Genomic DNA, 13,137 nt, shown 5'->3' with positions numbered 1-13,137 from the left:
ACTTCAGACTATACTACAACAACTACAGTCATTAAAAGAGTAAGGTACTAGCAAAAATCAGAAGTACAAATCAGTGGAACAAGGTAGAAAACCCAGAAATAAACCTTCACACCTTTGATCAATTAACCTATGACAAAGGAGGTGAGAATATACAATCGAGAAAAGACAGTCTCTTTAATAAATGGTCCTGGGAAAACTGGACAGTTACATGTAAAAGAATGAAATTAGAACACTCACTAACACCATGCACAAAAATAAACTCAAAACGGCTTAAAGAGGCAAAATGGCAGAGGAGTAGGAGGTCACACACACCTCCCATGAACACATGAAAAAAAAACACATCTACATGTAAAACTACTCACAGAGAACATCAACTGAATGCTGGCAGAAGAACTTAGATCTCCAAAGTGGCAAGAAAGTCTTGGCATAACTTGGTAGAACAAAAGAAAAAAAGAGAAAAGGAATCAGGATGGGACTAGTGTTCCAAAGAGGAAGCTGTGAAGGAGAAAAGGAACCCACCTCCTGGGAAGCCACCTAACTGACCAAAGATTGGCTGAGTTGGCATGACCTCGAAGTCCCCGAGAAAAGTGCAGTGGATGGACTGAGAATAGCCAAGCAGAGCGAGAGCCACACAGATCATCTGAACCACCAGCCCAGACACCACAGCCTGAGATGCTTGGGTGGGGGCTGGGCACTGAGTCTCAGGCTCTGGAGGTCAGTCTCAGTGAGAGAACTGGGGATGGCATGAGGGGCTAAGGAGCAGTGTGCACGGGCTACCATGGCAGAAGGAACCCAAGAGAAGGTCTGGACCTGCAGGAGAGGCAAGGCACCATTGTTGGGGAGGAGAAGGGAAGAGGGATGGGCTGCCATAGGAAACTTCCTGCATGGAGCGTGCACATGCCTGCAGGCTTAGAGGGTGGGGCAGCTCTGTGGAGGCTATGGGTGGCGAGAAGCCTCTTGCTCGTTTAAGGGGGATTAGGCACTTGTTGTGCAGGCCACTGGTGGCCAGGCACCTATTGTGTGGGCTAAGGGCATAAGGGGGCTAAGTGCGATGTGGTGCCTCTTGAATGATCTACAGGTGGCAGGGACAGACTGCGGCGGTCATCTCAGAGGCCAGAGGGAGGCAAGGCTCGCCACCACTGGGAGCCTGTAAGTGGCCTCAACCAGTGACCCCAGTCACCTTGGGTTGCCAAAAAAGAAAAAAAGAGGGCATTGCAACCAAGCACCGTATGCTTTTGACTCTCCTGGGAACACACCCATCCTGCAGCTGCCACTGCCAGATGCTCTAGGTAACCCCCCATACACTTGATGACTGTCCCTATCCAAGACCCTAAAACTGGGAACGACTGGTCTAGCACCTCCTGCATGGGCTAAGCAGGACAGGGTGCTTCTTGCATAGTCTGCAGGCAGAAAGGGCAAACCCTGCAGTTATCCCTGATTTCCAGGGGTGGGCATGGCCCACTGCCATTGGAGATATCTGAACAAAAATCACTTGCAGCCCTGTTCATCTAAAGGGCACCACAGAGGCAGGCATTGTGACCGAATACCACCTGTTGGTGCTCTCGCACCCCTGTGAACACACCTGCCCTGCTGTTGCCACTGCCAAATGTTCCGGGCAGTACCCACATGCCTTTTCTCTGTCACTTGCCAGGATTCTGTAACTAGGAGCACCCTTTACAACACCTCATATGTGGGCTAAGTGAGATGGGTTTCTTCATGCATGGTCTACAGGTGGTGGGGGCAAACCACTGCAGTTATCACTGACTCTAGAGATGGTCATGGCCTGCTCCCAATAGGGGTCCCTGAACAGCCACCACCCACAGTTCCAATCACCTCAGAGAAGGGCATTGCAATCAAACACAAGCTATTGTGACTCTCACTCCCCTGGGAACTCACACACCCTGCTGTTGCTACTGCCAAATGCTCTGGTAACCTTGAAGATCTGCCTAGAGCTCATTACCACTTCCCAGGGGGCTGCAACTAGGAGGAGCCTGTGCCACCATCTTGCAGGTCCTTGCTGCTATTGAGAGCTCAATTACCAGGCACTGACTGCTGGCCCTACCCATTGCCTCCTTCTCCCTGAAAACACACTGAACATTCTGGGGATAACAGCCTGCTCACACTGAAGAAAGAGACAGCAAATATAAAAAACTCCCACACCATAAATAAATAGTACCCCCAAAAAATACAAAGGGGTATTCTTGCATAGAAGTAGCCTTACAAGACTACAGTTTTGCTTCCCCCAACTCACAGAAAAAGAAAAACAAGATGAAGAAGCACAGAAACCATTCCCAGTTAAAGCAACAGGAAAATTCACCTAAAGCAGACAACAGTGAAACAGACCTCTGCACTCTGACAGACATTGAGTTCAAAAGGGAGGTACTGAAAATACTGAAGGAACTAAGAGAGGATATTAACAGTAATGCACATTCCTTTAGAAAGAAACTGGAAAATATAAGGAGGAGCCAAGAAAAACTAGAAAATTCATTTCCAGAGATACAAACTGAGCTTAAGGCAATAATGAACAGAATGATTAATGCAGAGGAACAAATTAGTGATATGGAAGATAAAATAATGGAAATCACCCAATCAGAACAGCAGACAGAAAACCAAATGAAAAAACATGAGAGCAATATAAGAGACTTATGGGATAATATAAAATGGGCCAATCTATGCACAATAGGAATTCCAAAAGGAAAAGAAGAAGAAAAGGGGATTGAAAATATATTTGAACAAACTATGGCTGAAAACTTTCCAAATCTAAAGCATACTAATATCAAGATACAGGAAGCACAGTGGGCCCCAAACAAGCTGAACCCAAACAGGCCCACACCAAGACATATTATAATAAAAATGGCAAAATAAAGATAAAGAGAGGATTCTAAAGGCAGCAAAAGAAAAGCAAAGCATTAACGTTAAGGGAACCCCCATAAGGCTATCAGCTTATTTCTCTACAGAAACACTACGGGCCAGAAGGGAGTGGCAAGATATATTTAAAGTGCTGAAAGGAAAAAATTTGCAACCTAGAATACTCTATCCTGCAAGAATATCATTTAAAATAGAAGGGTAAATAAAGAATTTCTTCAACAAACAAAAACTAAAATAGTACAGCAATGCTAAATCCATTCTAAAAGAAATACTGAAAGGGCTTCTCTAAAAAAGAGAGAAAAAAAGAGAAAAAGAAGAATCAGGATGGAGGAAACAACAATTGGAAAGCAGTCACTTAAATAAGCCAGCATACAGGTCTAAACATAAAGATTAAAAAAAAAAGACATCAACATCATACAATGTGAGGAAGGAAAGAAAGAAAATATAGATTTTTTTGAATTTTAATGATGTTGTCTGAGCCTATATGACTATCAGGCAAAAGCAAGCAGGTATAGGTAGGGCTTATTGTGCTTAAAAACAGGGCAACCACAAATCAAAACCAAACATTACATTCACAAAAACTAAAAAGAAAAGTACTCAAGCATAAAATAAATGGAAATCATCCAACCCAAAAAAGAAAAGAAGGAAAGAGAAACATAGAGTCAACTGGAAAACAAGGTTTAAAATGGCAATAAATACATATCTATCAATAATCACATTAAATGTCAATGGATTAAATGCTCCAATCAAAAGAGAGTGGCAGATTGGATAAAAAAGCAAAAACCTTCAATTTTCTGCCTACTAGAAACTCACCTTAGAGCAAAGGACACATATAGATTGGAATTGAGGGGCTGGGAAAGGATATTTCATGACAATGGACAAGACAGGAAAGCAGGAGTTGCAATGCTCATATCAGACAAAATAGACTTTAAAATGAAGGCCATAAAGAAAGACAAAGAAGGACACTATTTAATGGTTAAAGGACCCATTCAAGAAGAGGATATTACAATCTTCAATATATATGCCCCTAATATAGGAGCACCCAGATACCTCCAACAAATACTAACAGACATAAAAGGAGTAATTGATGGGAATACAATCATAGTAGGAGAATTTAACACCCCACTCACAACAATGGACAGATCCTCTAGACAGAAAAATCAATAAGGCAAGAGAGATCCTAAAGGACACAATAGAAAAGTTAGACTTAATTTACATTTTCAGGACATTACATCCAAAAAAATCAGAATATACATTCTTCTCAAGTGCGCATGGAACATTCTCAAGAATTGATCACATATTGGGGCACAAAGCTAACCTCAACAAATTTAACAGTATAGAAATTATTTCAAGTATCTTCTCTGACTACAATGGCATGAAACTAGAAATAAACCACAGGAAAAGAAATGAGAAAAAACTGACTACATGGAGACTAAACAACATGCTACTAAAAAACCAATGGGTCAATGAGGAAATCAAGAAGGAAATTAAAAAATATCTCGAGAGAAACAATAATGAAAACACGTCCACTCAAAATCTATGGGATGCCGCAAGAGCAGTGCTAAGAGGGAAATTCATAGCAATGGAGGCCTTCCTCAAAAAAGAAGAAAAATCTCAAACTGACAACTTAACCTAGCACCTAAATGAATTAGACGAACAATAACAACAACAACAACAAAACTTAAGTCAGCAGAAGGAAGGAAATCATAAAGATCAGAGAGGAAATCAATAAAATAGAGTAAAAAAAAAATTGAAGAAATCAATAAAACCAAGAGCTGGTTCTTTGAAAAGGTAAACGAAGTTGACAAACATCTGGCTAGACTTACTAAGAAGAGGAGAGAAAAAACCCAAATAAACAAAATCAGAAATGAAAAAGGATAAGTCACAATGGATACTACAGAAATACAAAAAACCATGAGAGAATACTATGAATAATTGTATGCCAAAAAATTTGACAACCTGGAAGAAATGAACAACTTTCTAGAGACCTAACAGCCTGCCAAAGCCAAATCGAGAAGAACTAGATCACCCCCCATCAATAGAAATAAAATTGAATATGTCATAAAAACACTCCCTACAAATAAAAGTCCAGGACCAGATGGCTTCACAGGCAAATTCTACCAAATATACGAAGAGGAACTTATACCTACCTCCTTAAACTTTTTCAAAAGGTTGAAGAAGAAGGAACACTCCCAAAGACATTCTATGATGCCACTATCACCCTAATACCAAAACCAGACAAAGGTACCACCCCAAAAAAAAAAAAAAACTGTAGGCCAATATCTTTGATGAATATAGACACAAAAATTCTCAACAAAATTTTAGCCATCCAAATCAACATATCAAAAAGATCATACACCATGACCAGGTAGGGTTCATCCCAGGTGCACAAGGATGGTTCAACATATACAAATCAATCAATGTCATATACCACATTGACAAAATAAAAGTCAAAAACCACATGATCATCTCAATAGATGTAGAAAAAGCATTTGACAGAGTCCAACATCCATTCATGATAAAAACTCTTACCAAAGTGGGTATAGAGGGAACACACCTTAACATAATCAAAGCCATTTATAACAATCCCACAGCAAATGTAATACTCAATGGAGAAAAGCTGAAAGCCTTCCCACTAAAATCTAGAACAAGACAAGGATGCCCACTCTCACCACTGTTATTCAACACGGTACTGGAAGTCCTAGCCACAGCAGTCAGACAAACAAAAGAAATTAAAAGGCATCCAAATAGGAAGAGAAGAGGTAAAACTGTCACTGTATGCAGATGACATGATACTATATATATAGAAAACCCTAAGGACTCAACCCAGAAACTACTTGAACTGATCGACAAATTCAGCAAAGTAGCAGGATATAAGATTAACATTCAGAAATCAGTCACGTTTCTGTATACTAACAATGAAATATTAGAAGAGGAATACAAAAATACAACATGTTTTAAAATTGCTCCCCCCAAAAAATCAAATACCTGGGAATACACCTGACCAAGGAGGTAAAGGACTTATATGCCAAGAACTATAAAACATTAATCAAGGAAATTAAAGATGTAAAGAAATGGAAAGATATTCCATGCTCCTGGGTTAAAAAAATTAATATTGTAAAAATCGCTCTACTACCTGACGTAATCTACAGATTCAATGCAATCCCTATCAAATTACCCATGACATTTTCCACAGAACTGGAACAAACAATCCAAAAATTTATATGGAACCACAAAAGACCCAGAATAGCCAAAGCAATACTGAAGGACAAAAACCAAGCAGGAGGCATAACTCTCCCAGACTTCAGGCAATATTACAAAGCCACAGTTATCAAGACAGTGTGGTACTGGTACCAAAACAGACAGACAGACCAATGGAACAGAAGAGAGAAACCAGAAATAAATCCAGACACCTAGGTCAATTAATCTTCGACATGGAGACAAGAACATAAAATGGGAAAAAGACAGTCTTTTCAGCAAGCATTGCTGGGAGATCTGGACAACTGCATGTAAATCAATGAAAGTAGAACACATCCTCACACCATGCTCAAAAATAAAGTAAAAATGCTTAAAGACTTAAACATACGACAAGACACCATCGAACTCCTGGAAGAGAATATAGGCAAAACATTCTCTGACATCAACCTTATGAATATTTTCTCAGGTTAGTCTCCCAAAGCAACAGAAATAAAAAAAGAAAATAATAAATAAACCAATGGGACCTAATGAAACTGAAAAGCTTTTGCACAGCCAAGGAAACCAAAAAGAAAAAAGACAACTTACAGAATGGGAGAAGGTACTTTTAAACAACGCAATTTACAAGGGCTTAATCTCTAGAACATAGAAGAAACTTATACAGCTCAACAGCTTTTTTGCCAGCAACCCAATTTAAAAATGGGCAAAAGATCTGAACAGACATTTTTCCAAGGAAGATGTACAGATGGTCAACAAGCACATGAAAAAATGCTCAACATTCCTGATTATTAGAGAAATGCAAATCAAAACTACCACGAGATACCATCTCACACCAGTCAGAATGGCCATCATTAATAAGTCCACAAATAACAAATGCTGGAGGGGGTGTGAAGAAAAGGGAACCCTCCTACACTGTTGGTGGGAATGTAAGCTGGTATAACCACTATGAAGATCAGTATGGAGATAGCTTAGAGATCTATACCTAGAACTACCATGTGACTCAGCAATCTCACTCTTGAGCATATATCTGGACAAAACTTTCCTTGAAAAATACACATGCACCCATATGTTCATTGCAGCCCTATTCACAGTAGCCAAGACATGGAAACAACCCAAATGTCCACTAATAGATGATTGGATTAGGAAGATGTGGTTTATATACACAATGGAATACTACTCAGCTATAAAAAGAACAAAATAATGCCATTTGTAGCAACATGGATGGAACTAGAGACTCTCATACCGAGTGAACTAAGTCAGAAAGAGAAAGACAAATACCATATGATAATCACTTATATCTGGAATCTAATATAAGGCACAAATGAACCTTTCCACAGAAAAGAAAATCATGGACTTACAGAATAGACTTGTAGTTGCCAAGGGGGAGGGAGTGGGGTGGTTGGGGAGCTTGTGGTTAATAGATACAAACTATTGCCTTTGGAATGGTTTAGCAATGAGATCCTGCTGTATAGCATTGGGAACTATGTCTAGTCACTTATGATGGAGCATGATAATGTGCAAAGATAGAATGTGTACATGTATGTGTAACTAGGTCACCATGTTGTACTGTAGAAAAAAAATTTTATTGAGGAAATAACTATTAAAAGAATAATGAGTAGATAATCTGAGCAAAAAAAAATATATATATATATATAAGAACGGGAATGTGTGGGTAGCTATGACTGGGTCACTTTGCTGTACAGCAGAAACTGGCATAACATTTTATTTTATTTTTATTTTTTTAAATTTTTTAAATTTTTTGCCATTTCTTGGGCCGCTCCCACGGCATATGGAGGTTCCCAGGCTAGGAGTCTAATCGGAGCTGCAGCTGCTAGCCTATGCCAGAGCCACAGCAACACGGGATCTGAGCCACGTCTGCAACCTACACCACAGCTCTGGGCAACGCCAGATCGTTAACCCACTGAGCAAGGTCAGGGATCAAAACCGCAACCTCATGGTTCCTAGTCGGATTCGTTAACCACTGCGCCACGACGGGAACTCCTGGCATAACATTTTAAATCAACTCTAATTGAATAAGAATTGTTTAAAAAAGAAAAAAAAAAAGGCTTAAAGACCTAAGTGTAAGTCCAGCTATTATAAAACTCCTAGAGGAAAACATAGGCAGAATATCCTTTGACATAAATTGCAGCAATATCTTTTGGGATCCTTCTCCTAGAGTTATGAAAATAAAAAATATACAAATGGGACCTAATAAAACTTAAAGCCCCCAGCAAGGGAAACCATAAAAAAAATTAAAATACAACCTACAGAATGGGAGGAAATATTTGGAAATGAAGCAGCCAACAAAGGATTGATCTTAATATATAAATATCTCATGCATCTTTATATGAAATAAATCAAAACAAAAACAACCCAATCAGAAAATGGGTAGAAGATCTAAATGGACATTTCTCCAAAGACAGAAGACCAAACAGCACATGCAGAGATGATCAACATCACTAATTATTAGAGAAATATAAATCAAAAATACAGTGAGGTATCACCTTATATAAGTCAGAATGGCCATCATCAAAAAGTCTACAAATAATAAATGCTGGAGAGACTGTGGAGAAAGAGAACCCTCCTACACTGTTGGGAATATAAATTGGTACAGCCATTATGGAAAAAATATATAGTTTCCTTAAAAAACTAGAAAGAGATTTGCCATATGACCTAGCAATCGCATTCCTGAACACATATCTGAAAACGATGAAAACTCTAATTTGAAAAGATACATGCACTCCAGTGTTCACTGAAGCACTATTTACTATAGCCAAAACATGGAAGCAACCTGAATGTCCATCAACAGAAGAATGGATAAAAAGTACATATATACAATGGAATAGTTACTCAGCCATAAAAAAGAATGAAATAATATCATTTGCTGCAATATGTATGGACCTAGAGATTATCATACTAAGTGAAATAATTCAGACAAAGCAAATATCATATCACTTATATGTGGTATATAATAAAAATGATACCAAAAAAGTTATTTACAAAACAGAAAGAGACTTAAAGATTTCAGTATCAAAAATATGGTTACCAGAGGGGAAATGTGGGGTGGAGGGATAAATTAAGAGGTTGGGATTAACATATACACACTACTATATATTAAATAGATTAGAAACAAGGACCTACTGTACAGCACAGGGAAATCTACTCAATACTCTGTAATAACCTATTTGAAAAAGAATGGATATTATGTATACATATAACTGATTCACTTTGATGTACATTGAAACTAACACAACATTATAACTATACTTCAAAAAAATAATGAAACTATGTAGACAATTTAGGGCCATTTCTCTTTTAAAGATGAGTGATATAGTCCATCTATTATATCCAAGTATTATCTAAATTCCTCACAGTGGGACGTCTAACCTCTGAGGATTGTTTCAGTTATCTATTCTAGTGTAACAAACCACTCCAAGACTTAGTTTCTTAAAATAACAGTAATCAGTTATAGTGCCTGTGAATCCAAAATTTTGGCAGAGTTCAGCAGGGACAGCTGGAGCAGTTCAAATAAGGGTAAAGACCTGTTTCTAAGATGGTTTATTTACATTCATGGCCAGTTGATTCTGGCTTTTGCATGTCAACCTCTCCATGAGATACCTTGTGCTTCCTCGTAGCATGGTGGCAGAATTGGGAAATGGAAGCTACCAGTGTTGTTTACACTGTGCTCTATGGGGCAGATAATTACAGAGCCCAGGGGGAGGGAATGTACATTGGATTTATAAATAAGTGACATCTCAAAGAATTTGGGGGCCAAATTTCCATGTAGGCTAAAGCAAATATAAAATTTAGGAGATGGAGTCATGAACTTGATAGCCTGGATGATGACACAAAATTTAATAAAGAGATAGCTGAAGCCATCGCTGGAATTGCAATGATCTGTAGTTTGTCTTGATGCACAAAGAGGATAAATTAATGTACTATTTTCTATGTACAGGACACATCCATTTATTTAATTATCATGTAAAGAAATGCATATAATTTTTCTAGTAATTGGAGAAAATCCTGACCATTACATACATTCAAGAAAAAATTTTAGGTTTTAGGTTTTTTGGTTGAAGCGATTAAACAGAACCAATCCAGGGGAAAGTGAATACAAAACCCCTCATTTTTAAAGGGACCTTACTTTATATATGCCTAGTATTTATAGCTGCAAAATTGTGCTATAACAGTCAGGCTGATTGCAAGCTTAAAATGACCAGAGGCTGTAATATTATTTAGTAAATAAATAAGCTTCTGTTAAAAATGCCATAAAATCCTTCCAATTTATGGAATTGCTCAAATTTTCTTAGTCTATACATGTAGGAAAAACTCAGACAATTAAGCTTTGATAGTCATATTTCTGATATTGGGATGGCTTATAAAAATTGTAGGATATCTTCAGGAATAGAACTGATTGTGAGTGATTCTGAAGTCTGTTTGATCTTTAGTTCATATTATCAGGAGAAAGGAAAGAAAGGGGAGGGAATTACCTTTCCCTGAGTGCCAAGCACTGGACTGAGTGTTTTTGATCTGTGATCTCATTTATCCCTCAAACAACCCTCCATGGCAGGTATTATCAATCCTCTTTTTACAGCTCAGAGATGCTAAGTAACTTGCCCCAAGTGACACAAAGTAGTTTTCAGAGATAGGATTTGAACCCATGACTATTTGACCACAAAGCCCTGAACTTTACGATATATTAAATTGCCTCTAGAATCACAAAATTGTCCACAGCAAGAACCTGAGAACTTGGGTGGTGTTCAGCTTTATATTAAAGGAAGAATTGTGAAGTGTCAAAAATGTTGCCCATTGAAGCTAATATATAATTTTACATTGTGTGCCTTTTAGGATCATTATCATTTCATATTCTACATGAAAGTATACAAAAATTAGTTGACTTATTAACCTTTTCACATTATCTTTGAGATAAGCCCCAAATTATACTTTAAGTGGGTATGCTTTACCTTCAGGGCGCTATTATCAAATCAGGTATGTTGGAACCTTCATGGTAAAAATAGGTAAGGAAAAGAGGAAGCTAGGAGGGGAAACTGTAAAGATCATTAGCAGGGTGGGTGAAATGATTCAATTTTAGTGCTGGCTTTTGAGAGAGGAGGCCAACAATCTAGCACAGTTTTCAGAGAAACCTGATGATCCTGAGATGGCACAGGCTAATGTCATCCATTATCCAGCTGTAAAGAAATTAAGGTAATGACCATGCTCAGCCAATCTGGGAGCAGCAGCATGTTTTGGCATTGTTGCTCATTGGGAGAGGTAACCAAGACATTGGGTGGGGTGGAGGGACAGAGTCCTTCCTATTCTGACAAAAGATAGAAAGGAAACCAAAGACATTAACATGGGCTAAAATTAAAGCTGAACTTGAATTTTGGAAGGAAACTGGACACTGACAGGTAACTTACTGCAAATGCCTAAGCACACAGGCTAGGAAACATGGCAGCTCTGGGAGAAGGCTGTATATATTATGATAGATACATGAGTGCTTAGTGTGTAATGCAGGCTCATCAGGTACCGTAAAATTAATTCCATACTCCAGTGGCTAGTGAGTCTGAGCTCACAGAATACTCTGCTTCCCTTTCTTTGGATTAATTTAAGAATTTAAGACATAAAATCCTATGGTACAGATGGGCTGGAAAAGGTAGCAACTGAATGGGCAGAGCAGTAAATATGCTCTTTCAATCATTCCTTCAATTCTTCATTCATTAAAAAAAAAATTATTCCAGGTCTTTATGTGTAAAGATACAGTGAATTCCATTATTCTGCAACATTTTAAAAGTTAGACTAGTAAATACTAGAGACATTGCTTATGTAAACTGTACCCGATTACTTTATTTGATCTAATATTTATTTCTAATCAGTCAACAAGCATATCATGCACTATTATGTAAGTGCCTATTATGCACAGATCCTTTTTACTTGACCAAGAAACCCTATCCTTTCCGGTAGCTTTCTCCATCAATAATTCGTTATCTCTCCTATCTGTCTTTCCCTGAAAACTCTTTTTTTTTTTCCTCAGCATGAAAAGATGTTCAAGTTTCTGTGAAACAAAAAAAATCCTCCTTTGATCCTTATGAAACATTAAAATAATGCCTTGTATGTGCTGGACACAGTTCTAAATGTTTTATGTATAGTAACTCATAACAACCTTGTGGAGTAGATATTATTTCTACATTTTACAGATAAAGACACTGAGGCACAGAAAGGTCAAATGAATTGTTCAGGATCATATGGGTAGTGAGAGATTGAGCAGGGATTTTAAACCCAAGCAATCTGGTTCTAGCCTGTGCTTTTCCCACTATGTCATGCTCCTCTCCTGGAGTTCTCTTTACCTTTTTATCCTACTTTTCTTCCTGGTCACTTTTCATGAAGGAGCTGTTTGTCCTATCAGATTTTACTTCCTATCTGTATTCCCTTCCAGTTTAAGTACTTCTCCAGATTTGTTTGGTTATTGCTGCCTCCCAGTCCTTGGCTGCTTGCTCAGTGGAGAACTTCCATATGCAAAGCTGTTTTCTCATCTGTTATCTATTAGAAGTCCTCTAGGACAAGGACTGGGCACTGGCTTGGCCTGGATCATGGTTTCCCAGGAAACAGTTAAAGCTGTTCCAGTGCTAAGATCTGAGGAGACTGGAACCACAAAGGCTCTGGCTTTTTCTACCACTTGAGACTTAGATGCAGAGCTCTCTGGCACAACTTGAGAGGAAGGAGGAGTTTACCCTTCAGGGTAAACTTTGACCAATGAGAAGCAGGAGATAGAGGGTGGGGTAGGAGAAGATCCAGCAGATAAATTCTTTTTTTCTTCTCTGTTGGATTGTTCCACGATGTGGGTGGTTCCATAGAGCTTACCCAGACACCAGGCAGCTGGCTGGATTTCTAAAAAATCTGTCAGCTGCTCATAATGCACTTCTCTATTTGCTTTCTTTTGTGCCTTCTTCATGTTCTTTTCCCCTCAATCTTGCTGCCTTGGGATTGCACCTCCCAATGGTGCAATTAGCTTCAAGCTCTATTTTCTATGGATCACCAAGACATGAGGTTTCTTCTACTGCATAGCCTTATATCCCT

Source organism: Phacochoerus africanus, chromosome 3 (genome assembly GCF_016906955.1).
Source record: "Phacochoerus africanus isolate WHEZ1 chromosome 3, ROS_Pafr_v1, whole genome shotgun sequence".
NCBI lineage: Eukaryota > Metazoa > Chordata > Mammalia > Artiodactyla > Suidae > Phacochoerus > Phacochoerus africanus.
Note: the sequence above shows the minus strand (reverse complement) of the source record.